Source organism: Drosophila virilis, chromosome 4 (genome assembly GCF_030788295.1).
Source record: "Drosophila virilis strain 15010-1051.87 chromosome 4, Dvir_AGI_RSII-ME, whole genome shotgun sequence".
In the NCBI taxonomy this organism is placed as follows: Eukaryota; Metazoa; Arthropoda; class Insecta; order Diptera; family Drosophilidae; genus Drosophila; species Drosophila virilis.
This window is the reverse complement of record NC_091546.1, coordinates 24,144,556-24,163,505: the sequence shown is the minus strand read 5'-3', so window position 1 is coordinate 24,163,505 and position 18,950 is coordinate 24,144,556. Positions and strand designations below refer to the sequence as shown.

At 35.5% G+C, this 18,950-nt stretch overlaps 1 long non-coding RNA gene across 2 annotated transcripts in view; it reads right to left on the bottom strand.

Annotated features, from left to right (window-relative positions):
- The window catches only part of LOC26531009 (uncharacterized), a 94,025-nt gene that overhangs the window by 37,840 nt on the left and 37,235 nt on the right, over positions 1 to 18,950 (bottom strand). For both annotated transcript variants that reach the window (XR_004304343.2, XR_001449851.3), the window contains exon 4: positions 12,947 to 12,999. This is a non-coding gene — a long non-coding RNA (uncharacterized lncRNA). The remainder of the gene's footprint in view (positions 1 to 12,946; positions 13,000 to 18,950) is intronic.

The following is an 18,950-nucleotide window of genomic DNA, read 5'->3' as shown; positions in this document are numbered from 1 at the left end:
ACATTTCTCTTTTTTTTGTGAGTATAAAACTTGATTAGGTAAAAATCAAGTTTGAGAGCTGAGACGGATTTAAACGGGGTTCTTTTGCAAAAAAAAAAGCCCACTCATTGCATTTATATTACCAAAAATACAAAAAATAAAACATTAAAATTTATACAAGAAAAGTTGCATTTAATTAGCCGACTTTTTATAAATGTTGGTAGCATTTTTAAGCAGCCATTTTTTGGACAAAAATAATATTTATGAATTAGTAGTTAATTTATATTTAAAAAGAGGAAAAGGCCCTAACGATTTTTTTTTATTTCGATAGTAAAAATGATATTTGTGCTATATAGACTCCTCTATGAAACATTTACTTTATTCACTTTTCGCACACAATTCTCTTACTTCCATTGAAACACATCCTGAAGCAACAAGTCCTTCCTTTGGTACAAAAAAAGAAAGGATGAAGACAACTCTCAACTCATTTCATCATCTCTTAAGAACATGTAAAAATATTGAAATTAAGTGGATGTGAAGGCAAACGCGTAGAAAAAGCGCAACAGCATCGCCAACAACAACAAATGGAGGGAAAAGTTAAGAAAAGAAAAAAAGTAAACCTGAAATGCAGGCGGGAAAAACAAAATTGACAACACGCCGCAAAATTCAATTACGTATTCATGTATGCAAAAGGAGGAAGCGCCAAATACGCAGCTCAAGCAGCGGCAGCAACAACAACAACAACAACAACAACAACATCAACAACAGCAACAGTAGCAAGGAACAAGCAACGCCCACGCCCACAATTCTCACTCTCTGGGCGGGCATAGACGAACCGACGCCTCCTCATGCGGTTGGCAAACTCTTGCCTCACCTTCGCCCGCAACGCGAGACAACGTTTGATTGTCTACTAAGTGTGTGTCTGCATGTGTGTGTGTGTTAACATGCGAGTGTGTGTGTGGTTGTCATTTATGCAAAACAGCTGCCAAGTAAAGGAAGTGAAGTCACTCCCTGTCCAAGTTTATCTCGCAGCCTTATTGATAAAGGCAACGGAAGGACTTAGACACCAAAAAGGCAGCCGACGGGGGAATTCAAAAAAAAAAAAAGATTAAAAAAATAGTAGGTCTCACAACTAAAGCAATGCAAATAAATAAACGACTAGCATATACGCTACGCTTGACTAAATTTAAGCAACAAATTTTGCTTATTGCTTTAAATGAGACATGAAAAGATGTTGCACTTAGGTTAAACATTTTATAAATAGTAAAAATCTTAGATTTTAGTTAAAATGATTCAGCAACAACATTTACAACAACAAGGTTTGATTACAAATAATTTACCCTTTCATATAATATAAAATAAATTATATAATTAAAGAAAACACTAAGGAACCAGGGAACTAGAGAAAAAAATTGTTGTTGACTTTATTTAATTTTAAAAAACTGAAGACTTGCAGTGGCATGTTGACACTATCCCATGCAAAGCGGCTTCTCCCACTCATATGCCCGATTGCAGTGTATTTAAACAATTGGCTTCAAGACGCAATTGTGGACACAACATTTCTATTAGGCGATTGGCCCACAGATGATGCCGCTGCATCTTCAAAAGCCGGCCAAAGGGTTTTGCGCGTGTTTATGTACCAATCAGGCGACGAGCTCCATTTGCATGATGCGGCACAAAATGTTGTGGGCTGGCAAGAGAAATGGAAATGGATATGGAGCCAAAGCTGAAGCTGAAGCTGAAGCTGAGTCAGTGCATCGCGCAGCTCCAACTCAAGATCCAGACATTGATCACAGCGTCATCGTCATGAGAAACACGAGATTAGCGCAACGAATTAAGAAATTGAAATTACTCCAAAAAGTGTTTGGCGATCGATACAAACAGTCAGCATATTTCACATCATCCCCCAACCAAAAACAACAAATGCAACAACAACAACAACAGACCAATCCCGAACTGCAAGTCATTGCGGATCAAATGCGCTTTGCCGACGCGTGATATTTGTGTTTTCTTGTGCTAAGACGCGGCAATCATGCCTTTATATATCTATATGAAATAAATCTGAAAACTTATTCGTATCTGATATCTGAAAAACTGCGGCGACACTTGAGATGCGCTAATCTCTGCTCAGATATTCAGTCTCTCGCCACGGCCCCACCCAGCACTCCTTCGTGCAGGCCACTAATCTAATTAATCAACATTCAGAGCAAAATAGTGTCAAAAATAGTTTTCGAGCTGTTTTGTCAACTCTGGTCGCTGTTACAGGGTATTGTGACTGCAATCGATCATTTTGGCTCATTTAGCCGCCACTTTTACGCGACATTCCACAGCCAGATTTGACATATTTTCTATGTGCGTGTGTTTTGTCGCGCAATTCAATTTTGATGGCTATCGAAATTAAGATTGAGTTACGTGTCATTTGTCTTGAAAGTATCTCGAAGTGTGCCACGCAATGCACACTCTGAACTGATCTCCATTGTCAGCCAATTAAACGGCTGACCAAACGGATTAAAGCTCAAATATGTTTTGTTGCGCCCTGTGTGGCACAAAGAAGACTAAAGAAATCAAATCGAATGTTTTATAAAACAGTTCGATTTTAAGTAAATTCAATTTAAATTTAAGAGTATGCATTTAAAATGTGTGTGACTAAGAGAATGATATTTTTTATACGTTTCTCAGGGCAATTTATAACTTTTAGCTGATTTACGTGCCATGCTCTAAGATTTATTCAAAAATTAATTAAACTTGACTTGTGATATTATTTATTCATTACGATGTGTTTTCAAAACTAAATTACTTTTACAATTAAGCAAACCTTTAAAACACAACAATAATATAAAAAAATAAAATATTAATAATTATATTTCTAAAAGTAAGGCAGAAAATTAAAAATAAAAAAAAAAACTTAGCTGGGCGGCTAGAGATCTAGAAAAAAATAATAAAAAAAATACCTTCCAAGTCTGGTGAGTTTCTTTTATGTATTGATGATCTTAAGGATCTCAGTTGGGATAAAAGACTCACTTGAAAATTAGAGAATTCATTATATAGTAAATTGTTATATTTAAAACATAATTTACACACTTGTACTTAGTAAACCGTCGAAATAAAACAAAAGCCTACAATCACAGAACCTCTGCCCACTTGTAGAAAATTGTGGGAGAAAAACATTTTCGTTGGCATCTTCCACCAGGTTTTTGGCGTCACCTGCGCAACGCACGTTCGTGGCCTGTCGCTGGTGCGTTAAAAATGATTAATTAAGGCATTTGAAAATCATTTGTCATTCTTAATTTATTAATTAATTAGAATTGCCCAACACGTACATTGACACCTGAATACGTCGACGTCAACAACAGCAACAACAACAACAACATCGACTCTTAACTCGGACGCGGCAGCGTCGAATTTGAAAACAAAAAAACCGGTCGCCAAAGGCCGAGTTTCTGGTCTTTGGTAATGACATCAAAGAAAGACTGACAAACCAGCATCAAGTTGTAAGTTTTAAAGGATCAACTATTGGAATGTTCCTCAATACTTATTACTTGTTGAAGATGGCAGCCTAAAATAATAATCTTTCCAAATGAATATAAAATTAATGAATAATAACTATATACAAATAAAAATTCCTACATAGATTGTTTCTAGCTTGTGCAATTTTCTAATCAATTTAATTCAATTAAAAATTTGAAATTGTCTCTCAATTTCTTTCTTTTTTAATTTAATTTTTTTATTTGTTTAAGACTTAGATAATTTATTAAAAAAAGAAATAAAGTGAATAACTTCACCGATTGCTCGCACCAAAGTGCCGAACCAGTAAAAAACAAGCTATATTGTCTAAAGGCTGATTGCTGTGTCACCATTGCTAGTGGTTGCGAAACATGCTAAATGCTTTTCGTTAGGTTTGAAACTAAAGTACGTTAAGTGTGGAGCACATTTCGTCCAGCGCATACGTGTATTGGCTAAAGAGTGGACCTGTACCTTTCATTTGGCGTGAAGTACCCAAATAATTAATGTCCTTGAGTACTTAACAATAAATATACAAATAATAAAAAAAGTAATCAAAATAATAATAAGAACATCGTAGATTAAAGATGCCTATTTTTAAACGGCGTTTGAAACCTCTGTTGACCGATGCGACATTTGTGTGTCTTGTGTACTAAAACGCCGGGTAAAATATTTGACATATTTGTATTAATAATCTTTAGAACGGTTTACTTATATTGTGAAAATGGAGTACAAGAAAAAATTCTCATCCAATACTTTCAGTCTTCTGTATTCTAAATATAACTGCAAAGTAAAAAGTCACTCAACATATTTATTGTCTTGGATAAAATTGACATTTGAAGCACGATTTTTGTTCAGAAAAGTTCTTTGTTCTTTGCTTACAAAAGTTGTCTTCAAGCTTTTAAGAAGGTATACTAAGTGTTTTTATTAATAAAAAAAACATGCAAGTCAGTCAATTTTTTTTTTATCGTATGCGTACGGAAAAGAAATATTATTTAAGCAACAATCAAGTCCTTCTGGGTGGGCTATATGCAAAACTTGTTTTTGTTTAAACAATATGATTTTATAATTAAACAAATAATAAGCTTAAATTGAAACAAAAAGTTTACTCCCAAGTTGAAATTAAACACTGCTTGGCAAGCAGTACACGCCCATAAAGATTTGCACTGCTTTGTGAATGGAAGCCAATTGAAAAGTTGTGAAAAGGTCGTTAGTTGTCTGTAGAATCCATTCATCATTTGTCTGCCTTCTTATATATATATAATTCCTTGATCAGCCATTGATTGCACAAGCTAATTCCACATGTCAATTTCCAGTCACGTCCTGTCCACAGTTCGATCAACAATCAAAACTACAATAGAGTTGCGCTTTAACTCAAAACAATAATATTGTAAATTACAATTCACCCACACAAATCAATGCGCATAAGGAAGTGAATATCTGCGATAATGACAGCAGGCAATTGAAGAATTATATATATTTATATATGTGAGCTGCTGTAGATCAGCCCTAAAAGTACAAGTATTTTTATAGCTAAATGAAAAACGTGACTCGGCCACACTCGAGCGTTAAAGTGTCAAGTTGAAGGCCCTTCCCAGCATCAGCGGCAGCAGCCACAGCAGCATCAATTCATCAGCTTAAGTATCCCCAAGTAATCGGCCGAGTCCCAGTCTCTGAGTCCGGTTTGGGATTTCAGAACTCTTCTATCCCGAACTATCTACGCGTGTGTCGCGGGTGTGGCAAAGGCGACGACACTTGGCAGCTGCCGCCGCAGCTGCTGCTGCTGTTGCTGTCGTCTGTGGCACTTAGCTTGGCTTGATTGAAGTCTACGGGGCGCTTAATGAAGTCACACGATAAGATAATTATGCTTAAGAACCTCGCAAGAAGTTGTTGCTGTTGCTGACTTCATTATAGAAGAGTGCGCGTATCGTAATTAAAATTGCACAACAACTTCAAGATACACTTCCTTAAGTTTCTCTTCCCCTCTCCCCACACACTCACGCATGTACAACAATTATTACTTAATATCATTTTTTTTTTAAACAATTGAAATGTTGGCTAAATATCATCAGCCAGCTGCTCGAATGTGTGTTTTGAATATTTGTTTTGTTTTTGCTATGTTATTTTACGACCAGTTTTTACGAGCTGCGGCAAGTCAATCGCCTTAAAGAACTGTCAAATCATGCAAATAAATGTGTTTTTAAAGCGACAGGCAACGCGTCGGGCGCCAAAAACCCGAAGCCCAAAACGAAGCTGATTCAGAATCTATATCCCCCAAGCTAACCCAGGCCCAGCTGTAGCTGTTGCCCCGCGTGATTTGCACAAAAAAAGGAAGCACAGTGTGAGCCATCAGTAAAAAATCCATAAAAAATAAATGTTTAGTTTTTCAATTAATGAAGACAATGCAAAGAATTGCAATTAGTTTGTTACGCATAAAACAAATAATCATAAAAAATTGTTATTGCGTAGAGCGCATATAAATTAATTGTTTATTTATTGATTCATTAGAAATACATTCCAAAGCTTTTCGGTTTGCCAATATTAACAAAGAAGCTATTGAGAGTTGATTTTTTGATATACTATACAAAGGACACTTAGTTTCTTATGGAAAGTCTTGGTTTCCTATATCAAAGCCAAAATTCAAAGTTTCCTTTGAGAACTCTATATAATTTAATTGGGCTTAGGTCTGTAGATTGAAAGCTTTCTAAAGGTTTATTCGAGCTCTTTTAGAGGGTTTATAGTTAAATTATATATTTGCACATGCTTCGATTGAAGCATCAAAATTTTGTACAAGAAAATAAAATTAACTTTGAAAAGCCGAGTCCTCTACGTTCACATGGCGGAAATACGATATATTTCCGTACTGTATTGATATATTATTTATAACAATTGCATCTGTAGTAATACATTATAATATTCTATCTAATATTATCTTGTTTGCTCAGAATTATTGCTGTTTTATTTTTTATTTGTTTTGTTCTTATGTTGTTTTATATTTTTTTATGCTTGAAATTGAGAGTTGGGCCTTTTATTAAAGAAGTATCATAATAAAAAAATAACATTAATAATTGCTGATTAAAGCGATGACATTGCGGAATTTGCAGTTTGTTAACAAGTGTGCAGGAAATCATTGTTGAGAGTTATAAGTTCCGCAAGTATTGCTTAAGCTGTTCCATCGTATTTATGCAGCATTAGAAGTTCATATTATGTAGATATCTGCCCATTTCTTAGCTAATATACTCAACTATTTAACATAATTATAGCTATTAGTTCTGGCGCTTTTTTTAAAAGTAAATATGCTGATTTATTACGTTAATTATTAAGAGTTGGCAGAAAAGTTCCCCCAATTAATCGATTAATAGTCGATTTGGTGTTGCTGCAGAGGACGAGTTTCAGCTGTCATCTTTGTAAAAAAGACGCCATCAATTATATCAATATCAATATCAAAAAAGAAGAAAAGACATTAATAATCAATTTATGTCTTTCAGAATTTATACAAGCTAAAGAAGATTGCCTTCGGGGGCCAGCACAAAGAGATCCATTCATTTGCAGTTGCCAATTGAATTGAATCTTTTCATTGTTAATGATATTATATGAACTTATAGTTTGTCAATTGCAGCTATAAAAGAGCAGGCGATCATTTAATTAAAGTCAAAAATAAAAAAACGATTTCATAAATAGGTCTTAAACGGCGGCACCCTTAACACAAATGCCAGAAAAAAACTTTGTGAACAAAAGCCGCGACATGACCAAAAAGAAAAAAAAATGTATATGAATAAAAGGTTATTTCGAGCTGAAGTCAAGTCCACTTGGGCAAGTTTTGTGGTCAAGGTAAGCGCTGATTGTGGCTCATTTTTAAGTGCAGCTCAACTGTTTTTGTGTCTGTTTAATGCACAAATTAAAGGTTGACTCATAAATTTTGTAATTGAATTGCAAGACACAGTGATTAGAGCTTTGACAATGGTCAAATTGCAGTTAATACACGGCCAAGTCTATGCAAATAAACGTTAAAGCGTTTGATTTATGGCCAGTCAACGTTTGGCAGCAGCATCATTCGGCCAACTGGCTGAGCGTCTGTTCTAAACGTCGGCGCTGTATTTGGCCAAAACCAGGTAATTGACATTAAGCCAACTGCCAACTGAACAAGCGAATTTGACAAATTAAAGCAAATAAATTAAGCGCAATCAAATCGTTTCACAAACAGTTAGCAACAGAACCAACAACAACAACAAAAACTAGCCAACTCGTGCACAATATTTGTCTATCAACGTGGCGTATACGTAATACTTTGTTAGCCTTATGACTTTAACACAATGCGAGGGCGGTCTGAATAGAAGTATATAAAAAATGAAATCTTAGATGAAAAATAAATTAAGAATAAATTTAAAAATAAAATTTATAAAGAATTGATATGTAAATGTTGAAGCTACGAATGTTATAATTGTTATGCCAAATATGTCACAAAATTTGCGAGCTCGATTTTCTACATATTAAACCAAAATGTATTAAATGTAAGAAGTTTTTTCCAAAATGAGGAAAATATAAAAAAAATCACCTTTAACTTTGGAAAAATACCTTTTCATAATCTAAATGGGAAACTTTATATTCAAGAGGATTTATGACAGGAAATACGACAAAACAAATTACAGATGTGCCATTTGCTACCCGCCTGCTAAAAGAGTTTTTTTTACCAGTTTAATGTCGATTGTCTGTCGATGAATTTCCAACTTAATCAATACATAAGCCAACGCCCTCATTAAACTGACCTTGCCTATTGGGTTAAAAAACCTTTTGAACCAACCTCCCATTGTGTTAACAACTAACACTGAGCATGAAGTGTGCATTGTTCAATCGAAAAAAAAAGGCATCTTGGGCGACTCAGTTGCAGCCCTGGGCTAAGCTCGAGCTGCATTTAAGGGGCATTGCTCATAGTGTTGCTTGGCTCGTGTCGCTGGCTGTGGGGGCGTATGATTGATGTGGCTGATGTGCAGCGTTTCGTTTCGTTTCGTATCGTTTCGTTTAAGCAAGACGTGTACAACTTTGGCCTAATGCAGACAAAACCAAAAAGCCGTTATGAGTCGCTATTGGCCATCAATCATCGGATGCTGTCATGCCTCTCCCCGTGTTTGTGTAGTCGTCGTAGTCGTCTGCGCGTTGGCAGACAAACTGGTGCCAACTGCTGCTGCTGAGATTTCCCAGAAGTGATCAGGCTCTTAAGCACAACTGACTATAAAATTCTGATCTTTATGGAAGCGCACTCATCAAATGGTGGGCTTTCCGCATCAGTTTTATGACAATTGCTAGTGTTCAGCTTTTTTTGGGCTCTGCTCTTTGAAGTTCCAGTTTTTGTTATGGGTTGTTTTCTCTTCTCGATTTTTTTTTTAGCTTTTTATTGGGGCTAATTTCGCAATGACCATAGCCAATGCTTTGGTGGCCGCCAAGGTTTATGTGGGGAACTTTCTGCCTAAGCCATAAACCAACGGATTTGTGTTTGCTATTGGCGCACATCATAAATGGATTATTGCGGAATTGGAGTGACAGGCATTGGCATTGGCAAGGGATTATGTTGTTGCTCCAAATCTGATGAACTGACGATTGTAAACATTCAGAATTTGTTATAACTGTCAAGTTAGATGACTTATTTAAAACTGAAACAACTAACGATCTCATTTGATATTGAAGTTAACGGATGAGCTTTTAAAAAGATCGATTTCATTGATAACCTTTTTCTATAAATATTATTTTATTAACTTGAATTGAGATTTGTTCTAAAAGGCTAAACCACTATTTCAAATGCAATTTATGGGTTCCATTTGAATTAAAAGTTTTGCTGATTCCAATTTATTTTTTATGTGCGTGTCAAATGCTTGTTAATTTTAATGCATGGCCAAAACACCCCACGCTGCAATGCTGCGCCCAAAAAAATTTAAATCAAAGTATATTAAAAGCAAGAAAAAAAATTTACGCAATGCTTTTTGACATTTGCCAAAACAGAAAATCAAATGCAAACGCAATCAATCATTAGCATCTTTTGAAAATTAATTCTCATTTTTATTGGTCTTACAATTGATGCAATGTACAGCAACAACAACAATACAAAAAAAAAAAAAAAAGAATATTAGCGATTACAACAACATCAACGCCAACGCAGGCAAATGCTGCCATTACGTCTGCTTTACAGAAAATCGACACAACGACTCTGTGCAGCGTGGCACGCATTCAATTAACACAAATGAATGAATAATTAAATAATGCAAAGGAAAAAGAAGTCCAAAAACAAGAGTTGAGTGGGGGACAAATCGATACCCAGCAAATATGAAAGATGAACAGTAAACGTATGTTCAAAATTCAATATTTCAAGGCTGGCTAAGTAATGCTCCATATTGGACTAATAAGGATCAAACTCCTTAATTTAATTGTATTATTAACTGTAAAAATTATAATATCATCAATATATTAATTTATTTTGTCATTATAAGCGCCGCAATCAATGGGATAAATGAACTCCGTTTTTCAGGTGCGAAATATATATGGAAATAATTCCCGTCAAATGTTTCGTACAATTTAGATATACTCAGTAGACCGTTACATATTTCCCACAATTTTAATATACCCACTTCACCTAATTTGATCTGTCACAGGGTACAGTTCAAACGAAAGACTTAAGCGACGAACTTTATGTGAGTATTGAGGGAGCAGCACGGCGACTTCCCACAAGCCGAGCCGCATTACAAAACTACACACACCGTTGCAGGCCGCGACATACGCGTACTCGCAGCTGACTGAAACTGCTGAAATGATGCCATCAACAGCAGACGACAAAAAAGAAAAAGAAAAACAATGAAACACAATTGAGATCTGATGAGTAGTAAGAGGAGAATGGAGAGCAGGAGGAGGTGTGGCCTGTAGCTGAGCAAAAGTCAGACAGCTGTAATAAAGAAATCTAATAAATGAAAAGCGAGTCTTTGGGCACACACACACAGAGAGAGATACGCGCACACAATTGTTTGGCGCTTCGCAGCCTCTGCGTATTTCTCAATGATCCGCCAACTTGAAGTTGCCACTGCTGACACACTCACCAACTCATCAATTCACCAATTCACCAGCTCACGGCGGCGATGCTTAATGGCCGCATAATTAACTAATGTGGGCAATGCTCGACGCTGTTGTTGCGCTCTGGGTTGACAGACAATTAGGAGGCAGCTGCCGCGACCCGTGGCACGAATCGAGTGCGCAATTGTAGCACTTGGCAGGGCAGCCCCCTGCCTTACGACCGCATTGTGCAACTCTCTTGAGACAAACAATTCACTTTTTGGAGAGTTCAAAAATTAATAATTAACCAGACAACCAATGCTAACGCCCACTTGGCTGCCTCCGCCCCTGGCTCTTATTTGAGCTTTAGTTTCTTCTTTTTTTCTTTGCGGCTATTTTACAATAATGTTTAATTATGTACTTGTAAATTAGAAAAAAACGGAAACCATAAAGCGTTTAATTTGGCTTTTAGCAGATTTCCACACATGGCAAAAGTTTTATAACAAAACAAACATAATTATATAGTTAGGGCTAACCACATGCATTTGAGTGTATTATATTATTTTATTGTATTACTTAATAATAGAGAAAAAAAATCTGTTTATGTAGAAAGGCCATAAATTTATGATACAAATAAGATACATTTTAATCTTATTTTTGGCATTCGTAGAATCAGAAATAATGAAAAAAGACTTGTTTTAATTATATTTGCTTCAGAGGCTATCCTTATATATAATATAATATTTTACTATTATTCATTATTTTATTTTTGGAATATTTGTTTCATCATTAATGAACCCAAGGATTTTAATTCTCAAAAGCTATTAATGTATTGACTGTATCCATGAGAAATGTTTTCTCATTTTTACTCTGTTGGAAATGTTTCCAATTGTATGGTAATATTATTTATTTCTTTTTAAGTATATTTATTTATTCTTTTTATCTGTTAAAAAGAAAAGTCTTTATGCATTCGACTAATAAATTGTTTGTTTTTATTTACAATAAAATGTTGATAAGGACCAAGTCTTAATCTAAGCTTATATCCGTGATTTGTTGGCTGTCTAATAGGAATTATTACAGCTCAAAGCTGACATTTTGAGTGCCATATCAATGTCGAGAAATTGGCTAGTGAATGTCTAAATCAAATCCCTCGATTGAAATGGGCGTGACGAGCGGCTGTGTTGAATCAGCTTAGGCTTTCAGCTATAATTCATGAGATGGAAAGGCTTTTAAGACATATACCCAAGTGTGTATGGGGCGCGGTTAGGCTACAACGCTAGCAAATACATTGAATGAGTTATTCCACAACATGTTTAAGCAGAAATTGAAAGTTGTCACCGCTCTTCCTGTCCTTCACAGCAGCAACGTGAAATATGCTTCTGTGTGACATGCTCAAGTTCATATTCATGTACAAACCCATGTGCTTATATATATATATAAATATGTATTTCCCGGCTTATCTTTTAACATTTAATTAACTATATGTTTGTGTATCTTCAGCTTAACTATTAGCCATTTCCTACGCAGCACGACCATTGCCATTCGTAGCTAGATTTTTGCTGTACACTGTCAACCAGGCGATAAATATCTTGGGATAACATGCAAATTGTTAAGAGATGCTACCAAACAGGCCCCCAACTAGCAGCCATCATTCGCATAGTTTAAGCCGAATATGGCCAAACTAATTAGCTTCCTGTTTAACAAATATCCGAAATGGTCAAGACAACATCGCCGAGTAAATAAACAATTTAATTATAAATAAATAATTAAATAAATATGACGGCGTACACAGCCAGCCGATTTACATAGCTTGTAAATGCCTTGAAAAAAAAACAACACAAAAACACAAAATAAATCAAGCTAACGAATTTAGACAAGTTTCTCAAAAATGGTGCGCGCAAATACAAATGTACAACACATACCTATATATTTCTATATAATTTATTGAATTCTCGTTTAGATATATAACAGAAATATTTAAAGTTCGCAGCGTCTTTTTCCATAGGCTGCCAGTCGAACAACCCTATATGGCAGCTGGACCATGTGGCGAAAATGAATTTTTAATTTTGATTCTGAATTCGTTTGAGCGCGAGTATGAATCGCGTTTCTGTCTCGCTTTGCATCGGGGCTCTGAGCGTCAGACCCACGCGTGTTAATTACAAATGATTTGTTATGGTTAGATCTGCTTGTGGTTGTTGCCATTGTGGGGCTTTTTCTCTAACTCTCTCACTCTTTCTTTGTCTCTGTCCCTGTCTGTTTCTCTAGCGACTTGTGTCACATTTAGACGCAGCGTATTTATCATGTCAGCAATTAATCAATACGTTCATATAACAATTTTGTGCACGTTACGTGGTGCAGAGGGCAGTTGCAATACATATAATATTATATATAAATAAACTATTCAATTGTGTAATATAATAAAAAATTAACTTACATGCAACTTTAATTGACCTGATGATATACAACGATGATCCTTTTATCCAATGCCTAAAAGCAAATGCAGTTTTGATTTATTAGCAATTAATAACAATTATATTATATTATTTTTTATTAATAAAGCATATTAATTATTCACACTATAAGTGCCAGACGATTCCCCTATATCGTTGATGAATACTTTAAATACCAATTAGAATAGTGAAAATAATTTGCTGCATCATTGTTAATACTTATTATGTATAAATGCTTTAACTGCTACATATTCTCCTCAACTGTTTCTGTATATCATCTTTGAGTCTAGTTCTCCTCTTCGAAAATGACTTTATTTTTATTAATCGTGATTAACTAACTATACATAGGAATTTTCAATTAGTCAAATAAGCATTTTAAATTAAAATAAATGTACAAAAAATATTCACATTCAAATTTACCAGCAACATTATAAACGAACCTCGCAGCTTCGAAGTAAAATTTGTTACAGTTCATTGCTAAACGATTTCATTGAACAATTTTAAAGCATTGCTTGCATTTCGGATGCTTCACACCTTACGGCATGCATGAAGCAGCCAGCAGTTGACGCTTCTTCATAAATCAATTAATAGGCCCAGACGGAGAAACAGTATAAAGTGCAGACGTTTGTCAAAGACTTGGCATCAAAACGATTGTCTGGCTAAAGTGTTGAACAAAGTAATTGTTATAGCAGTCGCGGGCTGTGCCCAGATGACAGTTGTTGGCATACAAACGAGCACATAAATATGTATAACTTATACACACATGCACACGCACACAGAGACATATGCGCGTACTCATTGCTGGTACTCGATAGAGTGGGCTGTCATTTTGGCCATAAATATTAGGTGTTAAAATTATGCTAAATGCAGTGGGTAGTTAGGCCGTGATTTCTATATAACTACATTTTATTGCATCCAGTTTGTTGCCCAAGTTATTTTGTATTTCATTTTCGCCATTTACTTGCCTTATTTTCCATTGAGTCCGTCTCAATTTATGCCCATTAGGCTAGCTTTTCGCAAAGCTTCCAGTTACGCGATGTGAACTGTTATTTTTTTTTATTATCTGTGAGACATTTTTTGCCAACGCTTTGGCAAACTTCTTCAACAAAGTCAGTCAGTTACCAAGTCAGTTATTCATTTAGACTCCCAATATGGTCATGAAAAAATGCTTACATTTTTATGGGTAAATGCGGTTTTCTTGTTTGAGCGCGTTGCACCAAGGATTGCGACAAGAAAATTTTTTATAGTAGACTTTGGGGTTTGTCTCTATGATTTAATCGATAAAAATGATCGATGGCAAAATTATACGATAGTTGCAACATGTTTGAAAATTTTTTAAATTTGATAATTTGTAGTCGTTAATTTCAAGTTAAAACTGCATTAAATGCTGCAGGCATTCTTCTATAAATTTTTAAATTTGTTTTATGTTTTTAATTTAACTGTCGATTTAACGCAATCAAGCAAAGCACTTAATTTTTATCATTATTATTTATAATAATTTTAAGGAATTTAGAAATTGTAAATACAAGTCTTTAAGTAATGGCTAAATAAAGAAGATTTATCATCTGCTATTTAATTTAAAGAAAATTGATGTCTTACCTTAAATAAAAATATGATTTTTTAAAATTTTTATACAAAAACTATTTCTTAAAATTTCTTGTAATAGTAATGCTTTGATTGATGACAATGTATGTATGTATGTTTTAAAAATACTTTGCAAATAGTTTTTGTTTACTTTCACACGTGTTTGAATATCCATTTCCACTCCAGAAAGGAGGAAAAATAGTCTTCTCACGAGCCAGCTCTGTTATGCAGGCACCTTCTCTAGCAATTTAGCCACTGTGCCGTCGACTGTAACTGCCGCACTTTCGAGGACGGGGCTTGTCAACATGCGTTCCATGTGATTTGCAGATGTTGGAATCACATAGCGTCGACGTCGGCGTCGCCGTCAGTCAGCCGCAAGACAACGCAGAAAATTTGCTACTTGTTTGTTGTTTGCCCGGTTTTGGGCCCAGGCAGCAACAGTAATGCGCCACACGGGCCCAACGTACTACAAAATCTTTTAGCTTAAACATGTAATAGCTCTTTAAAAGGTTCAGCTAAGCGCGCCCGAGTTTTCAGACAGCCAGGCGCAATTGGGTCAACAAAGTGTTATGTATGCAACCATTTATAATGCATGTGAGCCAAGTTTGTTGCCTAAGTCTTTTGATTTGCCTCTGGCATTAGACACATTGGCTGTGCCCAACCATTTGGCACTGCGCCACACATTAAACTCCAAGATGCACATTGATTAGCTAAGGCCAAAGTTTAAGCGGCTAAACGTGCGCCCAACCAAGCAACTAAAAAAAAATAAACAACAACAACACCAAGCACCAAAATGCCACAAAATGACTCAATTTGTGTGGAGTATGTGCCACCCAAACGATTTGGTTATTATGGCACGCAATGCCTTCGGCTATTAATTAAATGGACATAAATTACATTTTTATTATTTAATAGTAATTTTTATTACACACGCCCAAATAATTCACACACGCCACGTGTGTGTGACAGAGCCAGGTGCAGAGCACCAAAGGCGCATTATAAATTCAAAGCATATTCCCACCATAAATGTCGCATAAATACGACTATTTGGACAAAAAGGGCACGTAGCATAAGCGAATGCAAATGAGACGTAAATCAATCATAAAATATGTCCACAATGGATCGTAGACATAAAACACATGTCGCCAGCACTGTAAATACATATGAAAAGTGATTTCTTGTTCAATATCTTGAAGAGCCCACACCGTGACGTCAACTTAAAGCCCTAGAAAGCTTAAGCCTTATCTTACTTGGAAAGGTTATTAGAAAGATCAAGCTTTAAGCTATTTTCACTTTTGTGTTTACAAAAAATAAATATAATATTGCAATATTAATAAGGGGAGAAAACAATATATCTTTACTTAAGGAGATTGAATTTATCGAAAATGTTTTAAAATTAAATAAATATTAATGAATTAAATACGTACTTTTGTGATTAACCGGACCTGAGGTCTTCCTATGACTTTATTACAACTTCTGTTAAGCAATTGACTTCTTCCATTTTTGTTATATTTGAAGTATGTTTAAACATTGAACAACTTCTGCTTAATTAAAAATATTAAGTTATTTAGTTCTGCTTTGTTTGTTTGTCACAAAAAGTAATAAATTTGTATGTCAAAATTTAAATCAGCTATTAATTTTAAGAAAATATAATTTATGGCAGAAGCATGCAAACTTATTCCGTCAAATCTAACATTAAAAACAAAAAAACAATTATACAAACTAGCAAGTACTTAAACACTTGTAGATTTTACGACTCTGTGTGCTTATGAATTTGGATAATCACCATTTGACAGTCATATGAAATCTGCACAATGCGAGGAAGATGACACAACAAGTACCCAAACACATGTCAAACACAAAGACCACAAATAAACGAATAGCAAGAAGACAAATACAAAAAATGTTCACCTGCAGCTGGCGCCCTGAAACCGGAAGCAAAAGGTAGACAACGACTGTTGAACCTTTGCCCGAATGCAAAGGCGTGTCGCAAATCCAACAAATAAATTTTGTTTATTTTTTTTTTGTTTAGTTGTCCGTTTTGTTGTTTTGATGCGGCTAATTTAGTGCCGTGATATGTTTTCAGCAATTAGTCAAGCATGCAGCTCAACAAAGTCAGGCCTCAGTTTTGGGCGCTGCCGTGCAGACGCAAAATAAATCACAAAAAACAAGAGAGAAAAAAAGTATTTTTAAAAAACTCTAAGCAAATGTTGAGGAAGCGGCAATAAACACAGAAAAACATTTACTTACAAAATGCATGCGTCAAATGGCTTTTTGGTTTTTGAATTTCTGTCTTATTGTATGTGAAATAAACGTGATTTGTGTTTTGGCTTGTGGCGTAACTAAGAAAAAAACTAAAATAAAATATTGTCCGGCACGTGTGCCATACGAACGACAGGGAGCCGCCTCATTTGTTTGCAATTTTGTTGGTTGTTGTTGCGTTAAGTTTCCGTTTTGGGTGCTATTGACATTTGAACTGTGCCCGAAAGTTACTCAGCCAAATAAGAGTTCAAGAACCGCTTAGTTACCCAGAAATAATTTAAGCTACAGCACGCTGCTCAATAATAATATTTATCAGAAAGTCTTGTACAAATTTAACAGAAATTCCTAGAGTCTAACTTAACATAACGATAACGAAGACGAAGTTTTAAAACATGCAGATATTTATGTTGTGTCTTTATATGTTATAATTAATTTAAATATACAAATTTCAACGGGACAAACATAAGATATATACACAAATATATAAAACAATTTAAAGAAATTATTTCCTTAATCCTTTGCAGAACTTTTAAAATCATAGTCAAGTAAACTAAAAGTGCTAATACCTGCCTATTTACTACCCACATTAACCATATTCGTTTTGATATCCATTAATAACAATTGCCTTACCAAGAAGGACACATTTTGCATATGTAGAAACAAAAGGCGTTTGCTGCTCCAATAAAAAAAATCATTTAGCCAAAAATAAAAGTTGCTGGCAATTTGTTGGCTCACACTTAACCAAAACTAAGGAGAAGAAAAAATAAAGGAACACAAAAGATACCTATAAATCGACTCAGGGGCGCATAACTTTCAAATGCGATTTGTTGAAAATTTGTAGCCGAATACAATTGCGAGTATTTGCAAACGGCGTGACAACATTTTTATTTTAGCCATGCCTGACTGGTCTCTGGTGTTTCAATAACCGAATCCGTAACCAAATACGAATCCCCAATTGCAATCCCCAATGCGAAACCGCCACCGCTAGCGACACGTTTTGAACCCAAAGCCCCAAAGGGTCAACTGGCGCGTGTAGCGAAAGCCACGCTGCAGGCATAGATATTGACAGGGCCAGGCCAACAGCTATAACAACCATAACAGCGAGGGTTGATTGAAAAAAGAATAAGTTATGAAAATATTTATATTTGAAATATTTACTTTTGAAAACCTACTCGGTACTCGACCAAATTGCCTGCTGAACAACCCTCGTCTGTGATGGCCATGCCGAAAACCTAACGACCATAACTACATATATACAATTAATACAACTGCAATTGCAGCTTTATAGATACAGATAAATGCAAAAGGGCCATTTGTATCTGTTCTCAGTTCGATCTTCACGCCCGAGCGCCGCAATAGACCTTCCACTGGTGAGCGCCGAGCGTTACTTGCCTGAACTTGACATGCATTTCGTTATGCCAGTGCGTGTAGTTAATGAGTAAGTGCTATTGTGGGGGGTAGGGGTAGCTTGTACCCATAGCTACTACAACGAGTAGGTAGCCAAGTCTCCAGTCTAGACTTGGCGAATTGTAAACTGCATTGGGGCACGGCCTACGTGCAGCATTGGGGCATATCAAATGTTGGCTGCTGTTCTAATTAATGGCTTAATTCTGTAGCGTCAATGGAATCGATTGGCAATGGTTGCGCCATTAATTATGACTTATGGCCAGAAGATGTAAGAATTAATTAAGAAATGTGCTGAAGCTTTTTTTAAATATCACATGCTCATACAAAGGCCAGACACCTGTGGTTTTATATTATATTACCAAAAAGTACAACTTTTATAATATTCCAAATTTTAGCAGCAGCTTGACTAAATGTATATAGTATATCAATTTTTTTTTTTTTTTGGTTCAATGGCATTGCATACGACATGAATTTAAATAATCTTTTAAAAGTTAAACTTGCTGAGCGTTACGTTACGTTGCGTTACGCTATTTACTTACGAGAGCACGCCGGTCACAAATGCCGGTTTGTTATTTTCTATGTGCGAGCGTTGAGCATGTACAAAAAATGCCGGCCAAGAGCGTACAGAGCACAGCACTTAAGAGCGAGCAACAGGGTTGTCGAGTTTCGTGTTGAGACACTAAATAAGCTATACGACTATAAGAATTAATCTATAAATATATATATAAATGCAGT